Source organism: Neolamprologus brichardi, chromosome 9 (assembly GCF_056152115.1).
Source record: "Neolamprologus brichardi isolate AB-2024 chromosome 9, ASM5615211v1, whole genome shotgun sequence".
NCBI classification, from domain to species: Eukaryota; Metazoa; Chordata; class Actinopteri; order Cichliformes; family Cichlidae; genus Neolamprologus; species Neolamprologus brichardi.
In genome coordinates, this window is record NC_142112.1 from 10,706,873 (window position 1) to 10,717,184 (window position 10,312).

At 43.6% G+C, this 10,312-nt stretch overlaps 1 long non-coding RNA gene across 3 annotated transcripts; it reads right to left on the reverse strand.

Annotated features, from left to right (window-relative positions):
- Positions 1-2,276: 2,276 nt before the first annotated feature.
- On the reverse strand, positions 2,277-9,880 carry LOC148101204 (uncharacterized). 3 transcript variants are annotated; one of them, XR_015719546.1, is made up of 7 exons: positions 9,552-9,880; positions 7,358-7,501; positions 5,516-5,747; positions 5,308-5,448; positions 5,013-5,103; positions 2,807-2,915; positions 2,277-2,603 (listed from the first exon to the last, which is right to left on the reverse strand). It is a non-coding gene; the product is annotated as an uncharacterized LOC148101204 (long non-coding RNA). The 3 variants fall into 3 exon arrangements; XR_015719545.1 differs by lacking the exon at positions 9,552-9,880 and having other exon boundaries at positions 5,516-5,735; positions 7,358-7,776; XR_015719544.1 differs by lacking the exon at positions 9,552-9,880 and having other exon boundaries at positions 7,358-7,776.
- Positions 9,881-10,312: the final 432 nt, after the last annotated feature.

Consider the following 10,312-nt stretch of genomic DNA (forward strand, 5'->3'; position numbering starts at 1 on the left):
GCTGGTGGTGGACTTTCACATGCAAAAACACCCACCACCTACCTACACCATTAAACATCCAGGGCTTGAACTTTGAGACAGTGGACTCATGCCTGGGTCTTTATCTGACCAGTAAAATGGACTAGACTAACAATTCAATTCAAAGATGGGCTTGGAGCAAATTCTCTCATGACAACCTTCCCAAAGTGTAGGTCCATAAAGTATTCAGTTTCATTTTTTGCTGGGCTTGGACCTTGTTCACAGTTTTCTTTAATAAGGTCCAACCTTATTGAATGAATCATGGACTTTAAAGTTTGATTCAGCCGCAAATGGCAAATTATTCCATATTTTAGGAGGCAAAGACAGAAAAGGCTCCACCCCCTCTGAGCTTCCTCCTGGATCTCGGTACCTCCAGGAGCAGCTGGTCAGCTGACCTGAGAGACCGACAGGGTGTGTAGGGATGAAGAAGCTCAGAGAGGTAAGGCGGGGCAAGACTGTGAAAGCAATTAAAAACAAATATTAGAATTTTAAAATGAACTCTAAAAGACACAGGCAGCCAGTGCAGTGAGGCCAGCACAGGGTTATATGCTGACTTTACGAGTTCCTGTTTAACAGTCGTGCAGCTGCATTTTGAACCAGTTGCAGACGTGAGAGCAGCGACTGACTGACCCCCACAGTGAGTTACAGTTGTCCAGACGGGAAGAAATAAAAGCATGGATCATTGTTTCAAAGTGCTGCGTAGAAAGAAAAGATTTCACTCTCACCAGTCGCCTTTAATGATAAAAACTGGACTTGACCACTGCTCTGATTTGGCTGTCCAAATAAAGTTACGTTGAAACCAAGCACACCATTGTTTTTCTTGTGACATTACCAATAAGTTTGATGTGTCTCATGGCCCTCTTCCTATTGAAAAATACTAATGTGCCACAAACAGGACTTTACTATCACCAACCATTCCCATGTTATTACGGTGTATCCATATAAATGGCCCACCCTGTAGTATTATTGTTAATAGGCTATACTGCATTTGTTTTATTCCTGCCCTGTGCACTGGTGCTGCTGTAATACTTCCTGTGACCCACTTTATTTTACCTGGGTCAAGATGGTTTGTATGTGCAGCAGAGTGATGTGGTTCGTTAGACTGATTCTGTCATTTGGAGTGCCATTTTTTCTAGCAGGTTGCCCAACAATTTGATTTATTTCTTTACTTTTTTGGAGGGCCAGCCAGATGGTTCTCTGGGAAACTAACTCATATCCCCATAAACCCATCTCCAACCAGCTCTCTGGAACGTGCCAGAAGGTAAATCAAACATTGCGTGTCAAAAAAAAGCTGTTCACCAAACAGCAAGTCCGTTTCAAAAAAAGGGTCCAGCAAATTGGCACCAAAATAATAAATACAAAAAGCTGAAAACGGCAGTTCCAAGCAAGGTTAATGTGATTACCTAAACTAAACTGGGAAAAGTGGAAAAGCGTTTTAGTTAACTGGATGAAAAACTAGACTTCTGTGTTAAGTTTTTTTCAATATTATCCAATATTACTACATGGATATTGGACTACCTCACTGACCGACCACAGTATGTGAGAACTCAGGCTGTGTGTCAGACAGAGTCGTCTGCAGTACGGGGGCCCAACAGAGAACGGTTCTGGCTCCATTCCTCTTCGCCATCGAAACTGCAGACTTCTCCCACAACTCCACCCAGTGCTTCCTGCAGAAGTTCTCTGATGACTCTGCAATAGTCGGCCTCATCACTGATGGGGGCGACAGGGAGTACAGAGAACTGACCCAAGGCTTTGTGGACTGGTGCCAGCAGAACTACCTACAGATCAACACCAGTAAAACCAAGGAGCTGGTGGTAGACTTCCACAGGCACAAACATCCTCCATTGCAACCATTAAACATTCAAGGTGTGGACATTGAGGCTGTGGACAGCTACAGGTACCTTGGTGTTCATCTGAACAATAAACTGGACTGGACTCATAACTCAGACGCCCTCTACAGGAAAGGACAGAGCAGGCTGTACCTGCTGCAGGGACTCAGGTCTTTTGGAGTGATGGGCCCACTCCTGAAGACCTTCTATGACTCTGTGGTGGCCTCAGCCATCTTTGATGGTGTGGTCTGCTGGTGCAGCAGCATCTCTGCTGGGGACAGGAAGAGACTGAACAGGCTGATCTTGTTCAGTCCCCATGCAGACCCCATGGAGGAGGGGGAGATTTCGCAGGTCTGTCCTCCCCACTGCTGTCAGACTCCACAACAAAGACTTCAACTGATCAAACACACACAAACACACACATGTGCAATAGCAATAATAAGGGCAATACTCTTTTTTTGACTCAGTTGTATGTAGTATTTGTATTGTATTTTATTATATTGTGCACAGTTATGTACAGTATGTTATTCTTATCCTATTCCAGGGTTTTTCTAATTTTTGCTATGTAACTTTGCACTGTCCACTTTCTGCTGTAACAAAATAAATTTCCCATGTGTGGGACTAATAAAGGTTATCTTATCTTAAATTAAAACTAACCAACCTTTGAACTCACTAATTGTAACTTTGGCGACGAGGTCGACAGTCACGTTTCCTCCTTCCTCCCCTCCAGCTTCAGAACCAGTTCTACTTAAGCTCCTGTCTGACAGAAAACACCACAACATGGATCAGCTGACACGGGGCAAACATCTGCAGCCACAGCTGCATGAAGAGCTGAATGTTTTCTGTCAGGACATTTTATGATCATATTGGATAATCATATGGAAACGATCTCATCATGAGAAACTCAGAAACCTCTTCTGAAGCTCAAAAGGAGCCTGATGGCGTAAATGACAACGTACCCATGATGAACTGCTTGCTGCTGTTGAACAGCTAGAGGTTTTCTTGGGTCCATAGCAGTACCAGCTTCATCCTCCATAAGTCTATCACAGACCCTGTGTGTACACAGACCTTGTACACAGAGAAGGGGTAAATAGAAATATACAAAATCTTTTCTTACTTAATCAAAGAACAGCGACGCTTTCAGGAGGACAAGTTCAGAAAGGTTATCACCTCATTTGTATCATGTTTGGATAGAAACTAGCAACATAACTTCCTGATAACTTCGACCTTGATTGAACCTTGTAGATTCACTTTCTTCTCAATGTTAAACTTTATTGTAACAGCTGGAGAACTCTCTCTCCTGCCAGTTTTTCACTCTTCAGCTTCACCCCCTGAGGTCTGAAACTGTCTGATTTGGCTGCTTTGCTCCAGTTTTCTGTTTTTGTTGCTTCGATTGGTTCTCCACACTCTGGGCTCTCTGCTCAGTTCAGCTAAGCTTTCTCCGCTGCTTTGCAGAGCAGCAATCCACTCTGTTCTCCTTGAGTGTTGTGCCAAAAAGTGATTATTTTTATGTTTCTGTGTTTTTAAAGTCTAATAGGCTGCAGTCAACAAAAGCTATCTTTTTCTACAACATACTGTATGAGGTTCACCAGTGGAAACGCTCTTTGTAAATAGGCTGCACTCATTTTAGAAGTTCCTACGGGACCATCTTTGGCACAAAATATCATCAAGTCAGTTTGTGACACGGTGCTGACCACCTCTTTCTTTCATGTTAGCGTAACATTGTTTTTATTGCAGCCCTCACTCGGTTTTGTGGAAGTGGCTCTGACAGCTTTCTATTTCACAAAGATATATGATTACTTGAGGCACAGCACTCTGTGGTACGTGCAGAACAGTTTGCATCTTTAACAGCAGAGATATTAAATTGTGCTGTAGTTGTTTTCTAAATCACAAAGATGACTTTCACTGGTTTCTTCACTTACATCTGCTAACTCTGTCAGCATGTAACATTTGCTCTTGCGTAGCGTCACTGTCATGGCTTAGATAATTACAACCATTTCTAGCTTTAATCTCTTCCAGCTGTTTTTTAGTCCAACGTGTGTTGAAAGTGAAGTGACACCTCTTTCAAAGTTACACTGTAAAAAAATTGTAATATAAAAGTATTTTACAGTTTTGTACTGTTCTTCTAGAATATCATTAAATTCACATCAATAGACTGATTTTACATTTCAAATGTAAATTAACATAAAATCACTGTAAATGTAATAAAACATAATTTTCATGATTATTAAATGTATCTGTGTGTACATGAGCATATTTAGATTGTTAAAATAATTCACAAATGTGTCATAATTTCACTTTTTTTACATCAAATAATAATTACTATTATTGTTGTTTAGGGCGATCGTGGCTCAAGAGTTGGCAGTTCGCCTTGTAATCAGAAGGTTGCCGGTTCCAGCCCCGGCTCGGACGCTCTCGGTCGTTGTGTCCGTGGTCAAGACTCTTCACCTACTGGTGATGTCAGAGGGGAATTGTAAAGCGCTTTGAGGGTCTCATAAAGCGCTATATGAATGCAATCCATTATTATTTAAACCAACTGTTAACTGTATATTTCTGTACATTTACGTATTATTATTCATATTGCTGCATTCATTGACCTTGTTTATATGTAATTTCATTGTTTAATCACATTAAAATGTTCCTAATTTAATGTTTAAAAGCACTTGAAAAAGGCAGAATCCCATGTAAAATTAGGGCAACAAACTGTATTGTCATTACTGAAAATAACCGTATTTTCATGAGTTATTTTCTGGTATTATTTTGGCGCCCCAGCTGCTGGAATATTACTGTTTTTTAAAGTTTTTTTTTTACGGTGTAGTCTTTCTGCGGCCACGTGACTTTATGATTTACTTTGATGTGCAGGTGGGTAAAATAGTCAACAAACCCAAACGACAGACGGCAAACCAACTCAACGCTGGACAAGCCAGATGGTCTCCTTTTTTTCACACAATTGAACTTCACTATCGCTTCCAGACATGCGTCTTGTAACCCACAAAGAGAGATGCCGTAACCCCCAATCGCCAGTATGTTCCCTCTAGTGTCCCTTCACAAGGTATCTACTCTGCACACACCAGCCATCCTGGTAACAATCGCAACATCCTCCTTCAGTTTGTTTTGGTGGTAAATTTTAGTTCAGGATGTTAAGGATTATGTGTATGTCTGTACCACATGTGCTCTCCTTCTGCTGACCTTCTCTCCACATCGACGCTGCACTTCAGCTCCTGTCTGACTCGTTACTGGTAGAAGCCCTCCGCCCCTGTTCACACAGAAACCACCACAACACAGGTCAGCTGACACAGAGCAAACATCTGCAGCCACAGCTGCTCGGGAAGCTGAATGTTTTCTTTCAGGATGCTTCATGATCATATTGGATAATCAGACCTCGTCTTTCTCATCATGAGAAAAAGAAAGACCTCCTCAGAGGTTCAAACGCAGTCCGGCTGCACCGATGATGACATACCTGTGATGACCTCGGGTACACAGTGTCACGCTGTCTCTGCGTCCTCCTGAGCAGCGTCCTGTTAGGCTGTGTGCTACAGCCCCTCCCAAACCACCACCTTCGTGTAGTGTTGGCGGTCTTAATGTTGGCAGTCAAAGAAATCTAAATTTGGAAAAAATGATCAGGTAAAGACAGAGCTGCGGGTTTAAAAGCCGGCTGAGCGTTTCACCTGAATCTAGTCCCTCCACCGCAGCACCTGCTGCGCATGCTTAGTGGTGAGTGTCTTGGTGTCGGGCCAGTTTTACACGGTGACAGTTTGAGGTTGCTCATGATATTGAAGACTTTGACCGGGCAGCAGTGCTGGTGCATCTTCACACAAAGGGAGGTTGTTCCAGGAGCGCCCCCTCACCGAGCTCCTGTCCCCAGCACCACGGCAAGCAGGACACCTTCTGCTCAAAAAACTGAATCATTAAAATTGAAACGAGTTGAAAAAAACATCACAGAGTAACTTTATTCTACTTTTTCCTGTAAGATTTAAACTGGAATCAAGATTAGTGACTTTAAAAAGCTCAGGACAACGATGCAGAATGCCACACAATCCTGCAGAAAACTGTTCGTGAATATTGATATGGCAAAGACACAAGAAAACTCGCACTAGCAACACCAACATCTGAATACAATGAGACTGTGTCTGTGGAACTGTGTGAACTTTAACCATGAGTGGTATCTCCACATTATTGACCAGTTTAGTGCAGGCAGAATCCTAAACTCACAAAAATCTTTTGAAATAGTCAAACACTTTGTTCATGACGCGATGAGTGCACATGGCTCCTCTCAAAACAACTTTGGAAGATGAGGGGAGGGACAACAAAAGCAAAGAATAAAAAATCCTCTGAAACCCAAGGTAAAGACATAAAACACCTGAACAACGAGGACAACCTGAAATCGGACTTCATAACATTCAAAGAAGACATTACCGGTCAAATGAAACACGAACTGAATAAATTCAAAGAAGACATCGACCAGAAGTTTAAGAACATGACTACTAGCGCTGCCACAAAAAATTATTTTGATAGTCGACTAGTCACCGATGATTTTTGCGATTAGTCGACTAATCAGATCATGCGTCCGCTGGACGTAAAACGTACAGCTTATTGCACCAGCAGCATCTGCTCTTAAATAACTATCATTAGCTTACAGCTTGAAGTGTTCAAGGCATGTGCTAACTAAAAATAAAGACGAGATGATAATTTGTTAAACTTTTAATGAAATTTGCAGATTGGTGGACTCGGTGGAGTTTAATAAACTCGGCCTGTTCTTTCTATGTAAAATATAACAGGATACTGGTGTAAATTCTCTACCATCTCACACTTCTGTTTAATCAGTTCTCTGTTTGACATTTATTCATCTGTGTAAAAACTTTACTCTCAGCCAAACCAATTTACTGAGGAACAAATAACACACTGAAAAAAGCAAAATAATAACATTTTTAAATGATCTGAGTGACTTATATATCATGTTTAATCTGAGTAGCGAAAGACCTCTAGCTATCGAGCTGGTGGGTCTCCGAAAACGTCGGAGCACTTTTGCAACTGTGTGATGTCTTAAAAAAAAACGAGCAGATATTTAAAGTTTACACAGCTACATTCTCATCTGAAAATATGTTGAAAGTTTTATTTTGTGACCCAGAAAGAGTAATAAGAGTAATATTAAAACTAAGTAGCTGCTGCCACGGTTGAAAACTGGAATTGGCTGGGCCATGCTATGAATTCTGAGACAGGTTGGGCCACGAAGGATACACCCGACCCATCCTTCAAATCTGGGGTAATAAAGGATGCATTTTTCGGCCGCATTTGGGGGAGTCTTCGAATTTGGACAGGCTTTGCCGCGTTGCTGTAACGTAATTGGTGTTAGGGTTCCTGGGTCGTTGACCCAGTGATTTCAGTTTGTTCGGGTTCAGTTTATTATCCATATGCTCGTGTTTCACTGTGCCAACCTTCTGTCTCTGTGCATTATGTTCTAGTTCCACTGCATGTGTCATTAGTCAGATTATGTTCAGCTGTGTACTCACCGGTCTCCAATCGTCATCATCCGTCAGAGTATTTAAGTCTTCAGTTTCCTCTTGTTCACCGTCGCGTCATTGATGGCGTCTTTCCCGTGTGTGCTCTCAGTTCAGCCAGCCATTCAGTGTTCGTTCATCTTCTGTTCATCCACACTTTATAATAAACAAAACAAACAACAACAACACCTACGCCAGAATGCTGTTTATAGACTTCAGTTCAGCATTCAATACAATCCACCCCTCACAACTCATCAGGAAACTGACAGACCTGGGCATCAGTTCCCTCATCTGCAAATGGTTACTGGACTTCCTGACCAACCGCCCCCAACATGTCCGGCTGGATAACCGCTGCTCATCTACAATCACAATGAACACCGGTGTACCACAAGGCTGTGTGATGAGCCCTTTCCTCTACTCCCTCTTCACCCACGACTGCAGACCTGCCGATGGTTCCAACACCATCATTAAGTTTGCAGATGACACCACGTGATTGGCCTCATCGATGAGGCCGCCTACAGGGAGGAGGTGGATCGTCTGGCTGAGTGGTGCGACACAAACAACCTGCTGCTTAACACTGAGAAGACCAAGGAGCTCATCGTGGACTACAGGAGGAATGCTGACCCACATCCACCCATCCACATTAAGGGGACGGCTGTGGAGCGTGTGAGCAGCTTCAAGTTCCTGGGAGTCCACATCTCCGAGGATCTCATCTGGACGACCAACTGCTCCAAGCTGGTCAAGAAGGCTCACCAGCGCCTCTTCTTCTTGAGGACTCTGAGGAAGAACCACCTGTCCTCAGACATCCTGGTGAACTTCTATCACTGCACCATCGAGAGCATCCTGACCAACTGTATAACAGTCTGGTACGGGAACTGCTCTGCCTCGGACCGGAAGGCGTTGCAGAGGGTCGTGAAAACTGCCCAGCGCATCGCCGGAGCACCACTTCCTGCCATACAAGACATCTACAGGAAGCGGTGTCTGAAAAGGGCTGGGAAAATCATCAAAGACCCCAGTCACCCATCACATGGACTCTTCACCCTCCTGCCCTCTGGGAGGCGCTACAGGAGCCTCCGGACTAAGACCACCAGGTACCAGAACAGCTTCTTCCCCACAGCTGTCAGACTCCTGAACTCTGCCTCCTGACATCTGACCCACGTTAACTCATGGACTGGACATATACACACCCACAACCACCTACACACACACACAATGGACAACCGTACCCTCAAACACACAATAATAACATGGACTGAACCACCACACACAACCACCAGCACTTTATAGCCTCTGTAGAAATTATCCACATATCTCACTTATTTTAACTGCACTACTGTATAGTTCTGTGTAAATAATCATTCTGTACATACGATAATTTTTAATCCTACAATCCTACAATTATTGCTAATATATATTGTAATATATCCATATCACTAAAGCACTTCTGGATGGATGCAAACTGCATTTCATTGCCCTGTACCTGTGCATGTGCAATGACAATAAAGTTGAATTCTATTCTATTCTATTCTATTCTAAACCATCTTAAGTTCATCACTATCCACAAGTCCTGCGTTTGGGTCACTTCTTCGTATCCGCACGCAGCAACTTGACAATTGGCCTACAACTGCAGCCTCCAAAGGATGCAGCCGCTAAATTTGGACACAGCTATGAAACCGGACACTGCTTCTTCTTTTTCGGGGTTTAACGGCAGCTGGCATCCCTGGACATGCAGTGCTGCCATCTTCTGTTTCAGTCCGTTATTACACTCTTAAATCCTACTACTACAAAGCTTCAAACGACGCGTCAACTATTAAATTAGTCCTCAACGATTTTAATAGTCGACGTAATCGTGACTAGTCGTGGTAGTTCTAATAACTACAATTCAATTCAATTCAATTTTATTTATATAGTGCCAAATCACAACAACAGTCGCCTCAAGGGGCTTTATATTTTAAAGCCTGAAGCTCTGGTGCTTCCAGTTTGGGTTATTACTCAGACTACTGTGGCCGTTGACAATGTACAAGGTCTGACTCAAGCATGCCAATCGACTAGAGAGGCTAGTGAGCTCCTACGCTAAGAAGTGGTTTGGACTTCCCAAATGCCTCAGCAGCATTGGACTCTATAGCAACGGGATACTGTCATTGCCTATCCTTAGTGTGGTAGAGGAGTTTAAATGTGCAAAATTGAGGCTTGAGTTGTCACTCACGGACTCCTGGGACCCCATAGTGAGAGGCACTGCTCCCACCCTAGCAACGGGGAGGAAGTGGACCCCAGCCACATCTGTGACACAGGCCAAATCTGCTCTTCAGCATCGTGACGTGGTGGGTCACGTTCAACAGGGCGGAGGAGGATTTGGTCTTGGAGCAGTAACACCTCCGTGGCAACAGGCATCTGTAACCGAACGTCGAAAAATGGTGGTGGAGAAGGTGTGTCGACAGGAGGAAAGCCAGGCATGTCAGAGCCGTAGTGCTGGCTAAGCAGGGTCGCTGGATGAATTGGGAGAATGTAGAAAAGAGAAAACTCTCATGGAGTGCAATCTGAGGAATTGAGTCTAATAGACTAAGTTTCATCATCTGAGCAACATATGATGTGCTACCCTCCCCAATAAATCTGCAGCTTTGGTTTGGAAAGGACCCATCCTGCCCCCTGTGTACAGTCCCAGCCACACTCATACACATCTTGGTTGGTTGCAGGACAAGCCTTACTTAAGGCAGATACACATGGAGACACAACCAGGTCCTCAGGTGTCTAGCAGAGAAAGTTGAGTACAAAGAAAAACCATCAACCCTCAACCTTTCGCGAACCAAGAGGAGTTTCAGTGGGGTGCAGGGGCTTTGTTGCCAGTACAACATCAAAACTGCTTAGAGAGATTGGGATCAGAGGACAGGTGCAATGGCAGGCTATAAGAGAATTAGCTAACACTGCTGAGAGGACCAGCCACTGGCTATGATTAAAAAGGGCTGACAT